Source organism: Vidua macroura, chromosome 11 (assembly GCF_024509145.1).
Source record: "Vidua macroura isolate BioBank_ID:100142 chromosome 11, ASM2450914v1, whole genome shotgun sequence".
NCBI classification, from domain to species: domain Eukaryota; kingdom Metazoa; phylum Chordata; class Aves; order Passeriformes; family Viduidae; genus Vidua; species Vidua macroura.
Window position 1 is genome coordinate 370055 of NC_071581.1, and position 24250 is coordinate 394304.

The following is a 24250-nucleotide window of genomic DNA, read 5'->3' on the forward strand; positions in this document are numbered from 1 at the left end:
TTCAGCCCCCTTCTCCCTGGGCATAGCCTGCTCCTTAATGAGACCAATCCTATCAGTCAGAAAGCAAAGGCTGCAGAAACTCCTCTCCTGCAAGACAGGCTCTTGTCAGCCAGATTTCCTGCTGGAACCTGCTGTGACTGAGGCAAACTAGTGCTGTCTGCCATGGAAGCTATTTGAAGCAGCTCCCTCCGTCTCCTCTCCATGAAACCAACTTCAGCCTGGGCTGAAGGAAGTCCTGATACACAGGCTTGCTTCAAGCAGCCTCCCCTCCCAGCTGCACACTTTGCCTGAGCTGGGCTGCCTTGCTGGAGCAGAGCTTCTCCTGTGCTTGCCTACTGCTGCAGCTGAAGGGGAGCCTGAAGGACGTGAGCTTTTATGGGTGGTGTCCCACCATAAGGAGAACCCTGGCAGATCGGCATTGCAAGGACTTCATCTGTGGCAGGACCAGGATCCAAACCAAGGTTTGGTCTGTGCCCCACACCTGCCCATACCACAGTCCCACTGTTTTGGTGAAGGGAGATGATGAAGAAGGTGCCAATCGACATCATGGACTTAAAGACACTTCTGCAGGCAGTGCCAAGGCAAGCCCAGAGCCCAGGTCCCTGCAGGCAGCATCTAAGCCAGGAGGGCTCACCACTAAAATAGAGAAGAAGGAACTTCTTCTCAACAGAAGAAGGTCCTTCTTCTCTTGGGAGCCAGGGAGCTAAGAGTGGCCATCCCTGTGTTGCTTCTGGCCTTTGCTATCCAACACCTCTGAGCTCAGAGTCCTTGGAGCAGGGAAGCCCTCCAGGGACAATGACCCACGGAAGAGCAGTAACCCATGGAAGGCTTACTCACCTCTTCCTCCGTATGCGCACCCATTCCAGGAATATTTTATCCACTTCTGCTTTCTTCTCCTCAGGGAGGGCGTCATACTCATCCTCAGTCATTTGCAATAAAAGTTTTCTCTTCCTCTCAATAGCTTTTTCCCACTGCAGTTCTTTATCACAAACCAGAGGAGAAACCATGAGTGACTGCAAACAGACCTGGGTGCTCTGGGTCAGCTGCAAGGATTCACAGCTTTTCCTGACCCAGCCTGTCATACCAGGAGATATTGGGGAGCTCATATCCCTGCTCCAAAATTCAGACAATCCCCCAAACTATGGCCAGGCAGTGAGGTCCTGGGCTTTGCCTGGCTTAAGTGCAACAAGGCTGAGGAGAGTTGTTTGTCACTGAGCTACAGTAGCTTGCACTTGTGCCCAAGCTTTTATGTCAGACATTAAGGTGAGTCTTAAAACCTCCGATCTCCTGCAACTCTGAGAGGAGTGCTGGTTACACTGAGGCAGAAGGTGGAAAGATTAATAAAAACATTTCTTACAAGCTCTGCTGCAAACCCAGATACACAGAGATAAGGTTGAGGGCTTGAGAAAGAAGATTTGAGAGGGATGGAGATATCTCACCTTTCTTCTCTCTTTCAGCTTCCTTCCTCTCTCTTTCAGCTTCAACCCTGGCTTTCCAAACAGCATAATCCTGATGCAGGTTCAATATGAAGATATGACGACGATTTTTGACAGCTTTGAGTACACAGAGAAGAGAAGATTCCAGGCTGCTTGCAAAGAGGCTTTCCAAGCCATCAAAGACCACTCCCTTGTAGCAGTCTTTACACTGTGTATAAAGGGAAGAGCAAGTCAGCCATTGCACGCGGGGGGCTCGCAGCTGCACCGTAAACCCAGATGTCACCAGCTATCCTTGTTCCAAGAGCAGCTTGGATCTGTCCTTAGGCTCTGCCAACTAAGGTCAGCTGCAACTTGCCCCAGGGCTCCCTGCACACAGTCCAGGATCCTCCAGCAGCACGTACAGACCTCCTCCTCTCCGAGTTGTACGCCAGTGCTGTCTCTCCGGAGCAGGAATGTCTCCTTTTCCCCCACCCCACACACCTTCAGCCTCTCACTGAGGATGTCCACCAGCAGGTCCTCGGGCAGCACACAGCTCAAGCAGTTCAGCTCTTCCCCATGACTGCTGCTGATGTTCAGCTGCTGCGGCGCAGGAGCAGTGGAAACTGTGAACTGCAATGTGAACCATTGTAAGGAAAAGAAACCACGGTGGAAAGCCCTGAACAACTCCCACTGCTGGGCTTGGAGCTGGGGCTCCTCCCTGGTGGAAACTAGAACAACCCTGCAGTGCAGGCTGCGGGCTCCAGGGGATGGTCCTGGAGGGCCCATGCCTTGGGCAGCAGACAATGCCTTGGGCTTGCAAGCCCCCAGTGCAGCCTCCCAGCACTTTGCTCACTGCCTGCAGCCACACTAGCCAGGACTGCACTTTGCCAGCAAACCATTGAGAGCCAGTGGAGCTGTCTGCCAGAGCACATTCCCAGCCCAAGTCACGGCACTATGGACCCACATACCAGGCCCTGGCTGGCACAGAGCCTCCACTGTAAGCAGCCCCTGCCCATCTCAAAGACAATGCAAAGGTCCCAGACATCAACCAGGGCAGATCATGTTTACCTTGGTGTCCTTTTTGTCGAGTTTGCTGCCTGGCTCCTTCTTCTTTTGTGCTGAAGGGGTCTTGCCTTTGGCATCCTTCTTGTTGATTTTTTCCCCAGAGGCTTCTTTATTCTTGGTCAGAGACTTTTCACCTGCACAGGGGACAGATGGCTCAGAGGGGCTTTGGAAAGCAAGCAGGCACCTTTCACTGCAATGGGCACAACCAGACTTTTCCCCAGTCTGCTGGGCACTGGGAGCACTGTTTCCCAGAAGCAGCTCCTTCCCTTCTTCTCTTACCAGCAGGTAAAGCACACCATCCCATATTTGATTTTAAAGCCAGCGCTGTGTCCCTCCTAACAACTGTGCACGCAGGCGACGCTGCTCGCACAGCAGTTCCCCTGCGGATCGAGCCAAAGATTCGTCCTCCAGGAGCATTGTTGCCATAAACTGCACCCATCCTGCATTCTCATGTGGAGACCTGCAGCCCTGCCCCACTTGCATCACCTGTCTCCACTGAAGCTAAATCCTCCTGTGGGAAAAGCCCAGCTGGGACCCAGACTCTTCTCCCTTCCACCAGCTCCCAACCCAGCCAGGTTCAAAACTGAGCAATGCAAAACTTCCCCCTGCACCGAGCCAGGTCTGGCCTCACCCTGCAGAGCTCAGGGTACCAACTGCCCAGGAAGTTTCGTAGAAGTCTCCAGTCTCACATAGAGAACAGCCCAACATGCAGGAGCTGTGTAACCTGACAGTGGGCATAGGTAAATCTCTGGAGAAAAGAGCTCATCTGGAGCATGTCTCTCATTGGAAATTCCTCTGGGAGGCTGTCCTTCCCTTCCTCTCGTTTGCGAGGTTACACTCATAGTCAGTCCTCTTGTGCTTAATGAGCCACTTCAGAAGGTTTTTTCCTTGTGCATGAGGAGCAAGCTCAATTCAGCTTTGAGGAAATATAAAATATTTGGGAAGGAGACAGGCATGCTTCACCACCCCTAGAAAAACGAACATGTGCCCAGAATGGCAGCAAAGGGGGCTCTAAAAGAACCTCTGACTGAGCCCTTCCAATTGATTTCCTTTTTTTGTTTTGTTAGGCTAGCCAGTGATGCACTTCAGCCATGTTCCCCTAAGAGACCCAAGGACTGAAAAACTGCTGCTCTGAGTAAGCAGAAGTGGACAGTCATGGTGGGTTTCTCAAGCACTGGCTCTGGGTCCTTGCCAGCATTACCTTTGTCTTTGTCTTTTGTCTCCATGGCAGCCTTGGTGCAGAGCTCCCGGGCACAGAGCCCTGCTGGGCTCCCATCGTTGGCCATGGCCTCTTTCACCACGGTGTCAATGGACACGTAAGCAGCATCATAATACTGACACAGGCCTGCTGCTATCTCTGTCTTTCCTGAGAGAGAGAGGGGGACTGCTTGGTGACACTGGCACAGGAGGCACTACAGGGACTACAGGCCCTGGAAAAATCTCCAACAAGATTTCAAAGTTAAAAGGGCAGTGGGACAGCAAGTGTCCCTCCAGGGGAGGCCATGGGGGAGGCAGCTGCAGCGTGGGTACAAGCTCTGAAGTCTAGAGCCAAGAGGATCATCTCCATGTCCTGTTCAGCTGAGGAGTTTGCCTTAAGCACCATGGCCCACCAGGATGCGTTCCTCCTGCTTGCCCCTCTCCCTGCAGCCCTGGGATGCAGCTGACATACCTGTCCGGGGTGGCCCATGGAGGATGACAACAATCCCTCTGTGCTGCTGCGCTTCACGCCTCTCTGAAGACGGGTCAATGCCCAGGTGGCGCATGACAGCCCGAGAGATGGGACTGCCAGTCACTTTCAGCATGGACTCAGGACAGAATGTGAGAGTCCTGCGATGTGCTGCAGTGCAAACCAGGGGGAAAAGTCAGCCTCCTGCCGACATTTGATCCTCACCATCCTCCCCATCTCCTCAGATCCCAGGAAAGGAGACTTGGTGAAAGCAAGATGAGCTTGTTCTTTTGTTGCTAGGAAGGTGCAAATATAAAAGAGCCAGTGATATTAGACCTAGTCCTGCTGGCTGAGGAACTGCTCCAGTCCTAGTCTTTGTGGCTAAGGGACACAAGGGAATATCCTGATTATTTCCCCAGTCTATAGCAGGCAGATAGGAGCTTGCTTTGTCTACACTCAGGGTTGGTAGAGGATGCCACAGCCCTTCAGCCAAGAGTTCCTCCACCAAGCTGGGGAACAGGCAGCTGCTAAAAGCATGGGCTTGCCCTGGAGAGCAAGGTGACAGAGAGTTCAGGGTGTATGGGCTGGAGTCCCAGCTGTGACCACAGTCAAAACAGACACCGCCAAACCCTCACTGTTTTTCTGACCTGGTGCTGCCTTGCCCTTGGCCTTGGCCTCAGCCTCAGCCCTGGCCTTGGCCTCTGCCATGGCCTTCAGCTCTGCCTGTTGAGCCTTCGGCCTCCTCTGTGCTTCATGGTCCTCCAGCACCTCTGGGGGCAGCGTCTCACCCACGGCACGTGGAGGCATAAAAAACCACTTTTGATACTCGGACCCCACTGCCATCCGCAGGATCTGTGTGTGTAGGGAAGAGAAGCCATATGCAAGATTCCTTTTCTTGCCTTTCATCACACAGACTCAACAAACCCATTTTCTGTCTCCTCCCTTCCTCCCAACAACATGAACTCTTTAGTTTAGGTCCTCCCACAGCATGTCAGCAGAGTTGGCTTTGCCCTGGGATTGCCTCCATCTCCCTGGCACAAGCCTGGGAATGCTGCAGTGCTGTGAAGCTTGGGCAGCATGCACGTGGGGACCAGATCTGCCTTCTCACCTTCTCCTCCTCAAGGTACTGCTCATCAAAATCCAGGGAGTAAAACTCAATGGGGAAGTTGCATGGGTTCTTCACCACCACTGTGGCCTCCAGCCCATCACTGTCCACCAGCATCCATCCCATCTTTAGTGCTGGGGGGCTGAACTCCAACCGTGGCTCCAGACCTTCTCCTGAGAGGTGCAGCTTTAAGTGACTGCTGCTCCCACAAATGTTAAGCTCCAGCTCATTCCTGTAAGAGCTCTGAAAAGAGGAAAGTGCAGAAAACACATCCATGAAGTCCCAGGTGACAGGACCCCAAATACCACAATGCTTGCCCCAAGGTCAGGGTGTTATCAGTCCCTCCAAGGTGAATGGAAACCAGATATTTACTTCTGCTAGGGACTACAGCATCTGTAGTAGTCTGGGTCTGAGTAACTGGGATGAATCCTGGTGTGCACTGTAACTGGGTATTTGGTAGCAGATGGATGTACGACGGACTGTCAGGTGTTTTCACCTGGTCACGCAGGAGTGCAACGCTCATGGGAAGGGCCCTCGGGGTTACAGTGTCCAGACACAGTCCTGGCACTGCTGCATCAGGCAAACACCAGCTCCAGGAGAGAGGCAAATGAGCTCTCGCTGGCTAGAAATAAGGCTCATCTTCTCTGCTTAGTGCTCGGCTCTGGTCAAAGCCAGACAGAAGATGGTTACATCTCTTGAGCAATTAAAAGATCCCTGGGACTGTTTGTGGGCACAGAAGCACTTGTGTCCATGCTGGTACACACTGCCAGTTTCCGAGACCCAGCGGTCACAGGTAAACTACTTTTGGGAATGCTCCATCCTTTAAGTTGAATCTCCAGCTGCATGGCAATGTGCAGGCAGGCCAGAGCCCCAGGGACTGCTGGCAGCACACCACTATAGGAGACTGTCCTGCCATGCCCAGGAAGGTGTGTGGTGGCTGTTTTGTCTGTCAGTCCTGCAGCAGGATGAGCCCAGACTGGCCATTCCAGGATTATCCTCTGTGAGTGGGCAGCTGCTCTGCACCGAGTGTTGCAGCTGCAAACACAGCCAGGCAAGGGGGAGGCTGAGGGGAGCTGGACACATCCCCCCCATGTGCTGAGGGGCAGCCTCAGAGCCCTGGTGCTCTCTGTACAAGCTCCCTGCGGGCATTTCAAGCACATCTCATGGGAGTGCTCTGTGTGCTGAACTGAGCCACGCAGAGTACGGGGCTTGCAGAAAGCTCCCTGTGAAGGCAGAGCTCATACCACCTCTGCACCTCTGCACCACACTCTCAGGCCCTCATTTCCAGATAGCCAGACAGGCTTCCTGGGCTGACACCTGCCAATCTCACCTCCGCCTCGGGTGTAAACTGGATTTGCAAGTTCTGCCACTTTCCTGCACCAAGGGTTCCTTTGGAGGGCGTCACTTCAAAGGGACAGGGCTCATCCTCCAGCGCCTGCCGCTTCTGACGTACTGTCATGTATTTGAGGTGATTGTTCTGGGCACAGAAACCAATTGTGTGAGGTCTCCTCGTGCTCTGAGACACTGCTACGGTGCTGAGAGCACCCACAGCCAAACCAAGTGTGGCCCCAAAGCCCAGAGCTGGAGGGAAGCCCTGTAGACAGGGCAAGCAGATAGGGAACTACTGTTGTCAGAGGAGGAGGAATGGGTGAAGATGGCAGAAAAGCAAAGCATCAGCTAATGGAACAGGTCCAGGCAAACCAGCCTTGATCCAGACCCTCATAAGCTTCCTCAAACACGCTGTAGACCCAAGTGCTCAGGCAGCCACAGGACCAGAAAGGGCAAGAGTCACAAAGAAAACCCAACCAAGAAGTTACGTGTTCAACATCGCCTGTGCTTTACCTTCGGAACACGCTCGATGGACCATTTGCAGGCTACTCGGAACCAGTTGTAGAGTCGGATGGTCTCGACCTGGCACTGCCCAACAAGGATGTCAGAGAAGTGCAGTCTCTTCTTGGAGAGGTCGAGCGACATTTCAGACACAGTGGCACGGAGGCGGATGTTATACGTGGGGCCTTTTGTCACCTGGAGAAGGACAGAGAATTCAGTGGAGGGTGCAGGTGACATCTGCTGCTGTGCCCAGCCTGCTGCCTGTCCCAAGAGTTGTGGTACCTTTATGGGCAGCAGCACATCCACGTCACCCTGTGGCTGGTGGGCACTTTCAAAGCGCACTTCAAACGCCACGGTGTGGTTGGGGGGCAGGTCCTCCATCTTGTTCAGGTCCACACTGAAACCTTGAACAGATGAACACAAAGCAGCTGAGATAGACACGAAACACAAAATGTGCATAAGCACGTTAAAGCCTTACAGGTGTCCTGGCTGAGAGGTCTGGGGAAAGCCCCACGCCGTGCTGTGACCTGGACAAAAACTTAAGAGTGCTCCTGAACACCCCTCAGACACAGTGAGCACAGTGTGATGGAAGCGCAGCCTTGCCTCAAGGCCTCTTATGGAAGCCTCTTTTGATCCACCTGAGGATCTCACAGGCTGTTTCCTCAATAAAGGCTGAATACAGGAGCTGTGACAGTGTGAACTCCAAACAAAGCACTTCCAAAACACAGCAGACCCCACTGGTTGGCAAAACAAGCCCACAGAGTGCCCAAAGAAACTTGATGCTCGTGGGAGCCAAGGGCAGAAGATGCTGAGAGGTGACCAGGGTGATGAGCCCATCTGGCCCCTGCACAGAAGCATTAGGGCAGTCACAGGCAGACCAGGTCCCTGGGCATGGCTGGCCAGGAGAGTTCTGCCTCTAAAGCTCCCAGCAGGGGCACTGAGAAGAAAAAGCTCAGAAACCTCCCCAGGTTCAGTGGCTTCAGCTAATCTGTCTGAGACACCGCCTTCAAGGCCACAGGAAGTGTCTCCAGCACTGCTTACCTGTGTCCCGCAGGACAGACACATTGACCTGGAAGGACACATAGATCTGCCCAGGGTTGGTGATCTTCAGAGTGTGTGTCTCAGTGTAACCCTTCAGGACAGGGCCCATGTCCAGGACATACTCGAGCAGGTTAACTCTGCAAGGAGGAGTAAGGACAGTCCTTAAACCACAGTCCTTAAGCATGGCTACATGTCCAAGTGGACAGAGGATACAAATGCAGTGACAATTTCTTTATTCACTGCTGTAAAATCTCAGCTCAAGCCCATGAAACCCATGGCCTGACCACCTGGCAATGACTTTGGGAAGTCAGGAGGAGTGCAGGTCCTAGGTTTTATCAGCTACTGATGGTACCAGAAAATACAATTAGTTTAAAATGGACATTGGCCACAGCTCCTCTGCCATGAAAAGCCAGTATGAGTCCACTGGGCCTCCACTGGTCTCAGTGGAACTGCCTAGCCTGGTGTACAGCCTGAGCGTGAAATTGCTCTGGGGTCTAGGAATAAGGTTTGCCTGCACAGGAAATCTTCATTGCTCTGCAACCAGATCACATGATCTGTTCTGCAGAGCATCTTCTTCCTGAATTGAAGCCTCCCGTGCTTGTGCTGCATCATGATGGTGCAAAGGGAGGGACCAAGTCACCTAGATAAGCCCTGCCACCCCACCAGGATTCAAACCATCTGATTTTGGGTTTCAAAGGGGTTTCTGACATGTGCAGTTCCCTTCTCCTTTTGTTTAGTGTGTTCTGTTAGTTGGAACCAAGACATCAGCTGGGAGTTGTCTCTTTCAGAGCTAGTCAGCAGGAACAGAATTTATGCTGTCTGGAAGGGCTTGAAGGTCTGCACTGGCTCCCCCAGCTCCAGGGACAGAGCCCCACAGCTGTGGGGAGCTGAGCAGTTCAAAGCTCAGCGTGGTGCTGGGGAAGGGAGGACACTCTGCCGCTCCCATGTAGCGTGTCACAGCCGCCGGGACCAGACCCTTTCTGCAGTCCAGGCTATTCCCAGCTCTGCAGACACAAGGAGCTCTCAGGAGAAGGGGGCATGGCTGGGTGCTCCCCACGGGGCACCTGGAGATGGGGCTGGAAGGCCCTACTCACTTGACAAGACGCTGGCACAGCTCCTTCTCAGGGAACCTGCTCTTCAGGGCATGGGATGGGAGCTTTTTCTGCAGCTCCAGAGAAGGCTTCTTTATCAGCATCCTCATCATCTCTATCTGCAGCTGAGTGTTTGACTGAGGAAAGGGAAGACAGTGGTGGGTTAGCAAAGGTCCTTCCCAAGGCCCAGCTTGCACCTGAGAAAGGATCCCACCCTGCTCTCGTTGAGAGGGGGTGTGGGGTCCTCCCGTCTGGCTGCTCAGTGTCTGTGACACCTCCTGCTCTCTTTAGGCAGGACTTCATCTCCAGGGAAGTAACTCCAGCATCTTTGCCTGCCCAGACACTGTTAGCAAAGCTGATCTGGCCAGGCAGACAGACCAGCCAGGAACCTTCCAGAGCTCCAGATACTTGCCTGCCCCCAGCCAGTACCGAGGCAGCTTGGACAAAAACTGTCTGGAAAGGGAACCAGAAGAAGCTGGTGCCTCTTGGAGATGAGCACTGCCAGCACAGCCCCAGGGCACAATCAGGCAGCCGCTGTTTGGGTCTGTAAATCTGGCAGGGCTTGGGTTGGGACCAACAAACTCCCCAGCAATGACATGCATCTCCTTGAAAGCACCATCAACTCCATCCCTGGAGCATGGCTTTCAGGACCTCTCCCTAGGGTAGCCAGGAAGCTGGTGCAGCCCCAGAAGAGACCATGAGCAGAGTGGCAGCCCTAGGGGCAATGCTGGAGTGACACAGCTTGTCACCGACAGGTTGTCGGTGGGCAGGGAGGTCCCAGGTGCCATCAGGGCACCGGGGAGCTGCTGTGGGCTACCAGGGGCTCAGGTGATATGGGGAGGGTGGCATGTGCTAAACGGGGCTGCAGCTGTTCTTACTACAATGCCAGAACGAGGGATGTGGGGCTTCAGGCCCTGAGTCTTCGGATCCCGAGTCTTCGAGGTCTGACTCTTAGTGATCTCATCTTTTTCATTTCCTGAAGGAAGAAAACATCCACAAAGAGAAGTGTGAGCAAAGTGCCAGTCCCATTTAAGCTGGGAAGTCCCCGCCTCCCAACACTGGTTTCTTCCAGAAAGAAATCCCTCAAGCCATCTATGGAAACTGGATGCTGCTGTTCCTCTCTGAATCTCATCCCCTGCAATGTCACACAAATCCAACCCTGCCAGAAGCCCTGCCAGCCTCTCTTACAGCTTTCCCAAGCCTTTCAGTCTAGCCATCATCCTTCAGGACCCTGCCAGATGTGCTGGCAAGCTCTGCAGGATGGTTCCTGGGACAAAGCCCACATGGGATCCTCTGCTCAGGACTCATGAAGCAACCAGAGGGCTTGACTTGGTCTGGGAGTCCTGCAACCCTCCAGGCTCGGTGGAGGTTGGCATGAGCTGCCCTATGGGCATATGGTAGGGAACAAAACCAGAGGGGCCCTTTCTGGGGGCAGACAGGCTGTGCTCACCTTTGATGTTCCAGGGCAGGTTCACCCTGATCATGGGAAAGGACGCTTCTCCTTTCAGGCAGATATTTTCTGGGTCCAGGTCACCCACTTTAAGCTGGTAAGTCCTGCTGAAGGCTCCTGGTAATCCCGGCATGTAAGAGAATTTCAGCACTTGCTTCTCGCCATGTGCAATGGAGCCCTGCAGGGACAGGAGAAGAGGGAGGGAATGCACCAGTGTTTGATGGGGGATGGCTCAGGGGACAGACAGGCTGAGGAGACAGGTTCTCATCTAGAAGAAACCATCAGACCACTTCACCTTTGTGATAAACATATTACAGTGTTGGCTTTCACAATTGTTAAATACCGTGTGTTCTATAATGCTGACTTTTGTAAAAGAAGTTTTACTAAAGTTGAGAGTTCTTTTAATGAGAACGTTGTGTTGTGATACCAGTGTTGGTGAAGAGTTGATGTAGTATTAACATTTAACCAATGAAGGAATGGAAACCTGTTGAATGTGTTGAAAAGTTACAAATGACCATCACTAGGACAACTGCACATGCTCCATCTGCCGAGCAGGACCCGACAGAGCACCCCAGCGTTCTAGCAGTAACACTCTATCCCTGTCCTCTCTGTTTATTCTCTCCGTTTCTCATTTTCTCTCTCTGCTCCCTCTTCTATCCCCCTCTGGTCGGGACCATGCCCTTTCTTTATCAATGAACAGTTTTCAGATACAATACTTGCTGCGTTTGTGCCTTATTTTCGTCCGAGAAATCTATCAAAAAGAATTCTCCTCTACTCCCCTTACAGCGGGACAGGACAGTGACCACCAGCACACTTGTGCCTCCCGCCCGTGTCTGCCTCTGACAGCAGAGCCACCCACCAGGCAAGGCCATGGGGGAGTCGATCAGGAGGGCCCTTGTTTGACCTGCTCTGACCCCAGCAGAAATTGCTTACAGCCCTGTCTCTGTCCGAGCTGGGTTTGGGGTTTTCCCCTCTGACTTTTTTCCCCCTTTCCACCCCACCCCCTCTTTTTTCCCTTTAACTCTCCTGGGCCACCTGGCACAGGGCTGGGGTCAGTCCCTTGTGCTACTTACAGTGGTGGGCTTGACCAGAAACACGCCAGGCAGACGCTGGTCGGCAGTGCTAGGCTTTAGCACCCAGTTGAATTCAGGCTTGCCAGTGTTTGCCAGGGTGACTGTGCGGTGATGAATTTCATTAAACATCTGGAGAGAAGGCACAGGAGCAGGAAGTTACAGACCCAGGCCTGCTGCTGGGAATCTCCTTCCTCTCTCCTGGGCTTGGAAGCAGACACATCATGGGAGCAGGGACAGAGAAATGAGCACTTGGGAACCTGGGGAACCCCCAGGCACAGGGCACCTGCAGAGGACCAGGGAGCTCTGGCAGCACACAGAGGTCTGGTAACAACCATGGGAGGGCCAGCAATAAATGAACCAGGGGACACAGGCCCTCTGCACTCTGAGGGGTCACCAACAGCCAGGAGAAACAGAGACAGCACCGAGGCATTCCAGAAGAAAAGGCATGCAAATATTGGCAAGCAACATACATGCAACAAGGGACTCACACAGGGCAACACAGGGCCAGCAGCTGGGAATATCTGTGGGCTTTTGTCGCCCTGATTTTCAAGAGTTTTCTAAAGCCTTCTGAGTTTACATTCTTGTAGAGAACTTTCCCACACAACTTTCTGTAAACAACCTATTGTTTTGCATTCTTTCATAGAGGCGGAGAAATTTGATGTACAGGTAGGTTGTCCAGTGTCCTTGGAGAGGTGGCACGTTCACCCTCCAATCCACTGGCACCTTTTGAGAACTATAAAAGATTGGAGTCAGAGAAAATAAATTAGTCTCTTCATCGTGACCAAAGCTGTGGTGCGTCGTTTTTCCTTGTGTCATCTGGTGACAGGCTTTCAGCTGGACAAGAGTGAACTGGGGATTATTCTGGGACAGTCTCTCCAAATCTAGTGACTGGAAGCCCAACTTCTTCCCTTGACTGTTGTGTGGATTAAGCAAGAGCTTTAGACAAGAGCATTTCCTTGGAGGTCAGGCTTTAGGCATGGATGAGCAGAGGGACGTCTCAGGGACACACCCCTCAGAGCACCCCCACTGGGACCCTGCCTGCCCCAGGAGGCAGTCTTAGGTACCCTGAAAAAGAGGCACTCCCAGCATTTTGGAGAGGCTTGGAGATGGCCATTTTAAACCAGCTTGGATGCCAGATGTGTCCCTCAAAGGTTGTACTTCCAAGCCCCAGAGCCAACAAAGGGGCTGGGAAGGGAAGGGAGCCCTGGACCAAGGTGGGCAGGAACCTGCTGGCCGTGGTCCCAAGGAAGGAGCTGTGCCAGGGGACGTGTGTGGTACCTGAGAGCCACAGTCGATCTCCCGGGAGCTCAGGGAGTAGCTGACACGTGAGGCCTCTCCGGTCACCACCACCTCGTAGGTGGGGCCTCCCTCCACGTGGCACAGCGCCGTGACATTGCAGATGGTGTTGAGGTGGCCAAAGAAGGTGAAGGAGACCTGCTGGCTCTCTCCCGGCTGCAGCACACCTGACACTGGCACGATACTGAAAGCCTGGAGGACAGGAGAGATTGAGGTGCTGAGCACGGAAATGGATGCAGAAGAGCATCTTGGAGCAAAGTGTAGCTGTACCTGGAGGGGCCTATTCCCCAAACACAGCCAGAATCACCCTGATCTCATCCCGCATCCATGCCACTGACCAGTGGAGGGACCATGGGGAAAATCTTCTCCCATACTCACAGATCAACACATTAATTAATACATTACATTACAGTGAACTGGGATGTCTCCTGGCAGCAGAAATTCTCTCTGATGCACAACTTGCCTTTAAAAAGCATTTCTTAACTGCTTTTAGAAAGCAGTTAAAAAATAGGAGGAGACTCAGAACGAGAGCTCTTGGAGCTGAGCGAAGGCCCAGCTCATCTGACTCCTGAGGCTCTTCCCCTCTCTCTCTGATTTAAATGCTGCTTTCTCAAGGTGCTACAGCAAAAGCTCCTGCAAACATTTCCTATGGACCACCTGATGAGTTCCAGGGGGAGCAATGCCCTCCGCAGGTGCTGCACAGCGTCCTTGGGCAGCCCTACAACATGTCCTGCACTGCCTCTCCAGCAACCAGTGGCTCCAGCAGCACTTTGTGATGGGCCTGGAGGGACGTGAGGCCCCTCTGTGGCCAATGCTGAGGGCCACCAGTGGGACTGGGAGCTACAGCCCTGCTTGCCACACTGACAATGGGCAAGTGAGACAGATTCCCTCTTACCTTCTCCACTTCGAGGGGAGTGTGTGGCATGTCCACGGAGTGCCTGAATCCCACCAACTCTCGTGGGAAGCGAGGGGGTTCAGGCAGTTGTATTTGCACCTGAAAAACAAGCCATTTTCTATGCTGGGAGGAAGAGACAGCCACTTTGCAAAGTCTCAGGTTATAAGACAGCTTCAGGGCCACCAGTGCAATACCAGCTCTCGGGTGAAAGCAGACACCTGGAAACAGGTAGTCTGGCTGGGCTGGGAAGAGGGTACATGGAGATCAGGACTCATCACAGCTTGCTCTGGCAAGGAAGCCGGAGGTCTTACCATGATGCTGCAGCTAAAAGCCTCATCTTACATTGTGAAGGAAACAAGGCAAAAATCCCACACTCAACACAGGCCCGTAGGATCTGAGCGAGCTTCTCCAAGGAAAACTCTCCTGTTTCTCCCTCCCACTCACCCCATGTCCAGCCACTGGCCCTGCTGCCCAGCCCACTGTCAGGGCACAGGACAGCAGGGCAGCAAAAAGGGAGGTCAGCACGAGCATGGCTTCTTGGTGGCAGGCTTGGTGGCAGGCTGGGGAGGCAACACAAGCAGTAGGTGTACAAGAAAATCTACCTCTGTTCCTAAAGATTGGTTAAAATCCTGCAATTCTTTCAGGGCTCTGGCTGCCTCCTCCCTTCCAATCTTGAACTGTCTCCATTGAGATGACAGGCAACCCAAATAGGTTCTCTTCCCCTTTGGTGGTTGGGGTTTGAATTTAGGTGGGTAAGGCTCATATCTGGAAAACAACATAACTATGAACAGGGACCTGCAGAGGGAGGGAGGGACACCTGCACGAGCAGCTCCTGCTCAGGATGCAGCCCCTGGGTGGGTGCTGGCACGTTGACCTGACAAACGGTTCGATCCAGCCCTTCCCAATCCAGGCTGGAGCAGGTCTGTTCTAAGGGCAGCCCAGGGATGACACTGAGGGAGCAGCAGTGCAGCAGCTGCAACTGATTGCATTGAGCAACTAGAGAGGACAGGGATTAACACCTTGTGGGGATGCAAAAAGCACAGTGAGAGAGGAAAAGACAGAGAAGGCAAGAAAAAAGGTGAGATTTGAGGCACCAAGGGGCAGACCCAGCCAGTGACGAGCCAGCACAACCCCCCCAGTGCCCAATGCCAGAAACTCTGCAGCTCCACCAGGTATTTATCAGGAATGTTTCCCTGACACTGCTGGGGGGTTGGCTGACATTTTCCAACACTCCCAGGGGACTCAGGTCACATTCCCCATTTTAAATTGAAGCAGGTGCTCAGGGTAACTCTGCTTGTGTTTCTAATGCCACGTGAGGGACACAGTCAAGCCGTGCCTGCCTGTCACCCTGCTGAGCTGCAAGTGCTCCCCACACAGTCAAACCTGACCTGGATGCTCCGTTCCCAGACAGGCATTCAGGGCCTGTAATGACCTGCTCCCCAAAGAATCACTGTCTTTTGCTATGTAGCCTGTTATCTAAGGCTGGGCTTCATTTCTGGATGAGGGGCTCTCTCATCATAGCCCCCGAGAGATCCCTAATCATCTAGCCCACTGTCTTTAGTTGAATGAATGGTTTGAGGCAACTTCCCAGGACCATGATGCCCAGACAATGACATTTTTCACTCTAAAGCAGAAACTCTCTGGGAGGCAGGGATAGGAGATGATGTGATGAGCAAGTCCTGCTGCCAAGCAGTTCAGAACCCATAAGGGACATGTTGCAGTGGGGAAAAGTCAAAATGAGTAACAAGTGTCACAAAAAAAGGGAGTGAAGAATCCAAGGTGTCCACTGAACACTGACCCCTGGGAATGAAATTGTCCTGGCACTAAAGGAGTTGTCTCAGCAAAGAAGGAAAGGGAAGGTAACAAGATGTTCAGCATCAGCCCAGGCACTAAGTGGCTCTTTCTCTGGTCTTGGGACTTTCTGGGCATCCTGCAGCACAGTGCAAGGGAGGAAGGCAAGGAGCAGAGAGCAGCTCCTGCAGAGAGGACCCATCCCAAAGCAGAGGGGCCAGAAGGGCCTCCAGCAGCACTGTGGGAGCTGGGACTAGGAGCCCTTCATCAAGGTGGACACTGCCTCAGGCCACAGAGGTCAGAGAAAGCAGCTTTCACCCCAGCTTTCCTTCCCAGGGGAAACCCCTATGGGGGCTAGGCAGCACCAAACTGCTGGAAAACCTATTCCCTGAGCATCCAGCCTGACCACGGCTGGTCAGCGTTATTTGTCAGATCCTAGGCCAACAGCTTTGTTCTTTGCCAAGTACAATCAGGACACCAGCAAGAAGAGCTTCAGGGAGAGGACAAAGGTGCACATACCTCAACTTGTTCACCTGGCTGTCCGAATGGAATGACCAGTGGTACTCGACGGGAAGTGGGCTGCGGTTGGTGATCTTCAGAGAACGCACTTCTTCAGTGCCAGCCACGATGCAGCCAATCTCCAGGGTGCCGGGCTGGATTCGGAGACTTGGGAAGTGGACTTCTCCCCGAAGGGTGATACGCTCCACAAAAGGATGGCCCCTGACCATGTCTATCTTCAGAACCTTCTCTATTTTCCAGCTCTTAAAATCCAGTTTATAAGCTGGGTCAAATGCGATGTAGAGATGACAGGTCTCCCCTACACCCACTGTCACAGGCTGCAAGGACACAAACAGTAATTAATCACCTGTGGCATGATGTCCCAAGGTCTCGACAGCATGAAACAGCAAATGCTCAAAGTGTGACCCCAGCATGGGCTTCTCAGTTCATAGTTCATTTCTTATCAGCAGGGGTCTGACTGCAGGCACCACAGTCTAGTCCAGGATTCCCTCAGGCCCACGTTTCTGTGCTCAGCCCCAATACAAGGGGGTGGCTGCTGGAGAGCTGGCATGCTTTCCAGGAGACACCTTTACTGCATGGCTTGCCCAGACCCAGTTGCCTGCTCCCTTCTCCCTGTGCCTTAAAGCCAGGATGGATCTTCTCAATTCACATAAGATTTTGATTCCTTCAGCAGCTCTGCTGATGCAGCTCAGGCCAGCCCACTGCTGATACTGCAGAATAAACTTCTTGACTCAAGGAGCTCCCAACAGAAAGGCACCACCACATCCCTCCTCTTCAGACCCCACTGCAGGAGTCCAGGGCTGCTCACCTGGCCGCCTGGGAGGGGCTTCTGGTCCTCATCACAGACCAGGAATGGCTGCTCCAAGTCCAGCATAAGGTCCAGTGGCAGCAGGCAGGTGTTTTTTAAAGCCAAAGGCTGGTACTGCAGCGTCAGGACATCACTGGGTTTCTATGGAAACAGGAGAGAAGGAAAAACAGCCTCAGCCAGCCACAGACCTCCTTCTGCTTCTGCTGCATCTCACATTTTTCAGCCCCAGAAGTGCATACATTTCTGTTTACCCTTTCTATTTGTTTCTACCCTTCCAGGAGGTTTTTCTTTATAGCAGATGCTTCTCATCTTTAGAAACCACAGCATCCTCTGGAGGACAGGGAAACACTCCCACGTACAGATGAGGGAACAGGCCCCTGAGAGGAGGTGGCTGCTTGAACAAAGATCTAAAGCAGAAAGTGAATCCAGACCATTTGCCTCCAGATTTGTCTCTCTATTGGGCAGAACAGCACTAGATGATCTTCACACGCACAGAGTCATTTCTCACAACCTTATTGGCTCTAGCAGCCTCAAAAAGCAGTTTGCCTGCAGCATGTGTCCTGCAGCCCTGCTACAGGGACAAGGTGTCTGTGGTCTCAAAGCTATGATCAGCCCAGGCTCTTCTTTCCTGTCTATGCATTGTGCTGGGCTTCCTGCATGGTTTAGAGAAACCAGAGACTTTGGGGAACTACTTCTGGATGTACTGATATCAAACAGGTGCTGTGCCGTAGTATGCAATAAATCAGTTTGTGTGTGTGGCATCGAGCAGAACCCAGGCAGAATCAGGGAGAGCTGAAAAGCTTCTAAATTACATCTGAACTGCCTGTTCCAGGGATTCTGTACTTCAGTGGAAGCCTGGCAACCAGAGGAGACACCTGAAACTACAGAAACCAAATCATGAACCATCTTCTCTTTTTCAGACAACTTGCAGGAGACAGAAAGATGATGCTGGAGTTGGGATCCAGAGACTAAAGGGCATCTGCTCTGCCTCAGTGTTATCAGCACTGCAGCTGCAGGATGTCTGGGGGTCCTTACAAGCAGCTGAGGCTTAGGAAACTGCACAGAGCTGTACCATATAGCTATACCACAAAGCATCCATGCCAACAGCAGAGAAGCCAAAGAGACACAGGAGATGATGGGTTTTTCCTTGTCAGCCTGAGGAATTCACAGGAATGTCCATTTTTCCCAGCTTCCCTACAGCATCAGTGTACAGACATCACCGGGCCTTGGAGGATCCTCAGAGCCTCCCTTTACAGTGAGCAGAGAAACTGGCATTTCTCTGGAAGTGCCACCATCTCCTTGGCAGTGCAGCTGTAACTGCAATTTTACTTTGGGGACGTTAAATACCAGTCTCATCTCTAAAAGCATCTTCACTCACTTTACAGAGTGCCTCAGGAAGGGTAAAGAGGGGCTTTAACACAAGCACACAGCCCCCTCAGCCATGCTCTTAAATGCCAGGATGCAATCCAGAGACTTACCTTCTCCACCCGGAAAGAGAATTGACTGGCTGATGCTTCTATAGAGGGGTGAATGAACTTGCAGGTAATGATTATTTCTATTATCTTCTCTTTGTGGCTGGTTATCCCAATGGCAGCTTCACAGAACACATAATCCTGCACCTCCTGCATGCAAGAGTCACTTGGCAGCAGTGGGTGGTGGCAGGGCACCCTGCAAATGCCCTGAATTGGCTCAGCACCCACCACCCACCACGGGCCCTATTCCTGCCACAGTTACAGTCACTGCCCCTTTTTCTTCCTGTGATGCAGCTTATTTATTCTGTGCTCAATTGCCTGTAACACTGCACCCCAATAACCACAAAAGGCACTTGTGAGAAACTCCCTCCCTTCACATGGCTTTTGTTTTACTCCGTGCTTACCCCAGATAAAGCACTTGGCACTTGTTTCATTCACTTTCTTTTTGGGCTTCTAGTCTAAGTGTAACTTATTTCTCTGCCCTTCTTTGCTGACTCAGCATGCAATACTGCTTGCCCCAAAAGAGCAGTGTTTCCTTCCACCCCTACTTTGGGATCAGCACTGGGTTTTGGTAGCTGTGGAATCACAGTAAAGTCTTAGCTGGTCTGGTGGTGGCCAGCAGGGAAAGCAACTGGTGCTGCCACAGAAACGTGTGGTCTTAAACCAGTTTTGTGAAGGCCCCTCCTCATTTCCCCAGGCAAATGTCAAGGGATGTGGGACAAGCCCAGGGGAGGGGATCTGATGGTTCCCCAGGCTCAGCCCGTGGTGGGGACCTCACCTGCGAGATGTGGGAGAAGCCTCGCAGCACCATGTCCACAGACTCGCCTGGCTGCAGTGTCCCCGTCGGTAGCTCCACCTCAAACACGGGGGCGGCACGTTTGGGGCTCTGGGAAGCATCTTTGGGGCTGCTGAGGGCTGAGACACTCTGGTCCTTCCCCTTAGGTGGGCTGTAGCATTTCGCTTTCCACGAGAGCCAATGCACACGGTTGCCTCTATTTGTTAGCTCGAACCGACGAATACAGGGAAGGTGGCTAGAATAGAAGGCAGGATGGAAAATAGTATGGGAATCGCTATTTCCCTGGTCATCAGATTGCTCCCAGTGAGCAACCTGAGGTGTTAATAGCTTGGAGACTGTCTTCATTTCCAGCTCTTAATGTGGACCAGAAATGGTGTCTGATGAGCTGCCCTTCTGTAAGAGCCCGTCTGAAGCCCCTCATTTTCCATTCTGCCTTCCGATTGCCACGAGAAAGAATCCCTTCCCCCACTGCAGTTCCGGCTTAGAACAGGACACAGCACAGCTGGAACCACTGAACCGTCACGCTGGCTGTTCCCAACAAGGCCTGGTAAGAACTTGGCAAGGAGTTGGCAAGGACTTGGCAAAGACCTGACATGGACCCAGCACGGGACAGCCTGATGCGCAGCCTGCTTCTAATCTCCGTTCTTAAGCCAAACGAACTTTTGGGGGTGACTCCCATGGTCCTACATTGAAGACCCCTCATCTGCCTCGTTACCACTGTGACAAACAAAGAATGAGAACCCTCCTCCCAAGGACTGAGACTGAGACCCCTGCTATAGGGAGGAGGGGAAATTGGTGGTCTGACCACTAATGACATGACCTGTTTCCCTTCAGTGATTCAAATGGACTTATTCTTCATTGTATTCGTCTTGCTTTGGTGGTTTCTGTGGACTCACCTGTTCCCTCGGGGCGATTACAATGGACTTTCATTATTACACTTGTTCCCCCCTCTCTCCTCTGTGGACTATAATTGGACCCGCGAGTCGACCAGAACTTCGAAGACTTCCCCGACACGACAGACGGATCCCCATCGTCCGGACCGCTGAGGATCTTGCCTGTGTTGGTAGCTATTCCCATACCCCTCTTCTCTCTCTCTCTCTCTCTCTCTCTCCTTTTATCTCCTTTCCGATCCCCACTATCGCATTTACTGTTTTGGCCCCTAATAAAGGTGCATTTGTTGTGATTAACTGACAGTCCCTTGTTGTTTGCCTTTTTTGCACTTTTGGGATCGGTGAAAAGAACCATCACGACACCCCGCAATAAGCGGATCGTGACATTAAAATTGGTGTCACAGACAGGATTTCTGTCTAGACAGAAGGGTTGCAGCTGAAAAGGCACCCACACTGTCTTTGGAAATTCACAAAGGATCCCCTAGTGCAAAAGGCGGGACACTTGTTTTGTTGTTGTTGTGTATCTGGTCTGGGAAGGAAGGGACAACTTGAAGAAACTAAGCAGAGCCTCCCAGGCAGATTATTGTCCTTTCACCCAGCCAGGGAAGCGAAGGGCGACACAGCGAGGGCTGTGTAGTTTTGTGGAACTTAAGTTTGTACCTCCCTGTCGTGGTTTTGGTCCCTTCACAAAATGAGTGACAATCTTAGCCTTGAAATTAAAGCTGAATTTTATGCACTACTAGCCAAACACAATGCCAGACCTTCTACGGAAGGAGAAAAATGGGCACAGAGTAATTGGTTTAACTTAGAAAATGTTATTGATAGAGTGTGTTCATTACAACATGAAACAAAATTCAAACTGGGCAAAAATAAAACTATCTTATGCTCAGTTTTGGGAGCTTGTCTTATGGCAGCTATAGAAAATCGCTTCGAGCGAAGAAGTGAGGAACATGCTATAATAGACTCCCTTCAAAATCTAGTTGAAATTTTGCAAAAACAGTTATATGAAGCAAAAAATGTGATCTATGCATTGCGAGCTGCCTTAACAGAGGAACATGTTAACAAATCACATAATGCTGATTCCTCTACAGAGCCTGAGGAGAAGGAAACTCCTCACATTAAACAAATCTATCCTCATCAAGAACTTGAAGCAGCAAGTAATTGTGGGGAACATTGCTGCCATCACTTGAGACCCTTGATTAAAACTATCTCAGTGTATAGCTATCTCAGTGATGATGATCTCAAACCTCACATCACAACCAAACACATACCATCACAACTAAACACTGCCACCGAGCTAGCTAAGCTTAAAAGGGAATACGGACACCCTCCACATGAATCAGAAACAGAATATGTTTTCTGGGTGTCCCTCACTGGTGGTGATCAAATTAAATTAACTGAACAGGAAGCCAGTGGGTATTGGGGACATGGTGTCTTCTTAACAACAGGAGATAAACGTGACACATGGTCCCTGACACAGCGTGCAGCTTTTTGGGCCGGGGGAACAAGCCCCTTGGAAAGGGGAGATCCCATAGCTAGAATTAGTACCCCCGACCAACTCTTGGAAAATGTGCACAAAGCTGCTTGCCTGCAAATGACTCACAAAAAGAAATGAATTCCTGGCTTTGAATCCCTGATGCAATTACCTGTGAAGCCCAAGATAATGACCCCTTTAATTTGTGGGCTTCCAGAATTACTCAAACCTACAGCAATTCTCCTTCAAAAAACTATAGCAGCTGTATCTCCTGTAGAAAGACCAGATAGATTTCCTAGTAACCAGAAGGACCCATTTGTTCCCCTTTATGACTTGTTGAGGAAAGGGGTGAAATGGGATTGGAGTCTTTCTCAGGAGTCAGCATTGCAATTGCTGATTTTTGAAGCAACAGCTCATCAAGCAGTGACCCCTATCCATCCTACAGATCCTTTCCAGGTGGAATGGGGATTTGCCTCCTCAGGGCTGTCAGTACACATATGGCAGCGGGGTCCTGAGGGTCCGACAAGACCTGTTGGTTTTTACTCCCGTGGTTCCAAAGATGCTGAGAAAAGATACACTACCTGGGAAAAAGGATTGTTTATGGTTATCTTAGCTTTCATAGAAGTATAAAAAATTGCACGAAAACAACCAATTGTATTGAGAGGCCCCTTCAAGGTTATTAAGACAGTCACTAGTGGGACTCCCCCTCCTGACGGGGTGGCCCAGAGGGCCTTAGTGAGAAAGTGGTATGCTCAGGTTGAACATTACTGTAACTTCTTCTCAATGACAGAAGGATCTGTAAAAACTTTAGCAATCCAAGAAACGGAGAGCTTGGACAAACCTGCCTCTGTAATCAAAGTAAACCCTCCTTTCTGCCCCGAACAATCAGCAAACTCCTGGTTTACTGATGCTTCTGCTAAAGGGAAAGGAAAAGTATGGAAATATAGGGCAGAAGCCCTCCACTTTTCCTCTGGTGAGCAAATTATTACAGAGGGAGAAGGTAGTGCACACATTGGGGAGCTGATAGCTGTCTGGAGTGTTTTTCAACGAGAAGCACAGAATTCCTCTTTGGTCTGCATCTACACTGACTCCTATGCTCTGTACCAAATGATCCTAATAATCCAGCTCATGACCCTGGCCAACCTGTTCTGGTGGACCTCTCTTACTATAGGACTAGTACCACTTGTGCTGAAACCCCCTCTGAATAAATATGCATGGGAAGCCTCTGGTGCTCTAGGGAAAGAGCATTGGACAAATACATGCTGGATAATTCCATCATTCTAACTTTTCTGCCTCTCGGCGGCAGAATTCTGTTGTGTTTACTTTTTCAGAAGAACTCCAAGGGACATGAAGACCACCTAATCCATGATAAAACTGGTAATACTTTTCTGCATCCTACCACAACCCCATGGCCAGAAACCAGCTGAGTGACCGTGGTCTGAAATAATTGTGGTAGCATGCAGAAAAAGTGAAAGGATCTCTTTAAGCACAAAAAGGTCTGCATGCACCCAAGCGTACAGGATTGTTGGCACAATTTTACACTAACACAGACTGCAGAAGTGGTTTGTTTATGGGGAAAAAACACCAAAGGGCTTTCTTTTAAGTTTATAATAAATGCTGTAGCTCAATCTACTATGGTTTATACCACCACCACTACCACCACTCGAGCCCAGCCACCCGTTATGCTTACCCCGAAAATTTTTGAAGTTGGACCATATATAATCAGGAAAACTGGCCAACAACAGATATTATTTGATCCGGCATGGTCTCTTAAACAAGTCAAATTGCTGATGCAAAACAATGTCTCAGAAATACAACCAGCTTGTTCACCCTTTTTGCAAACCTCTTTTCAGGGTTGGACAACCTGGCTGCGACAGTGGAACCCTCCTAAAAACCGGGTGCAAAGAGACATAACTGGTGTCGTGGGAACGGGACTGGGAATCCTAAATAGTATTGATTCAGAAGTATTAATGAATAAATTGGCCTCCACGACTAAAGATTTGACCAAAATACAACAACCACTGCAGTCGTCCTTATCGGCCCTGGGAACACATCAGTGGTTGCTATCAAACATTCTACCAAATTGGGAAAAGATAAATGTAAATGGTAGCAAATTGATAATTGATGCACTTAATGCCACACAAAGCAACGTTTCCTTAGCTCTTAGCTGTATCCAGGCCCAATTATGGATGCAGTCAGTTGCTGCCTCAATTATAAGAGAAGGTGAAGAAGGCACTTTTCCTACTGAAATTGGGAAAATAGTCTGGGACAGTGCCACTGACTTTGAAAGAGATTTCCAATCCTGGTGGAATTTAGTGAATTTTACCTATGACCCTAACACAAACACAGCCACAGCATTTGTGTTGACCATAAGAAATGCCTCGGTGCATTTGATATTCCCTATCATTGCACTAGGATTAAATCATGACGGAGCCATTTTCTATCCCTCTGAACATAGAGAATGGGCCCGTCAAATTAATGACAAATGGCAAACTGTCAATTTAGAGTCCTGTACTATCCGAGAACAACTAGGGTTTATCTGTGAAGGTAATGCAATTATAGCTCAAGATATC

The 24250-nt window shown here is 51.1% G+C and overlaps 1 pseudogene; it reads right to left on the minus strand.

Annotated features, from left to right (window-relative positions):
• Positions 1 to 24250, minus strand: part of LOC128812977 (hydrocephalus-inducing protein-like) — a 122989-nt pseudogene that overhangs the window by 26733 nt on the left and 72006 nt on the right.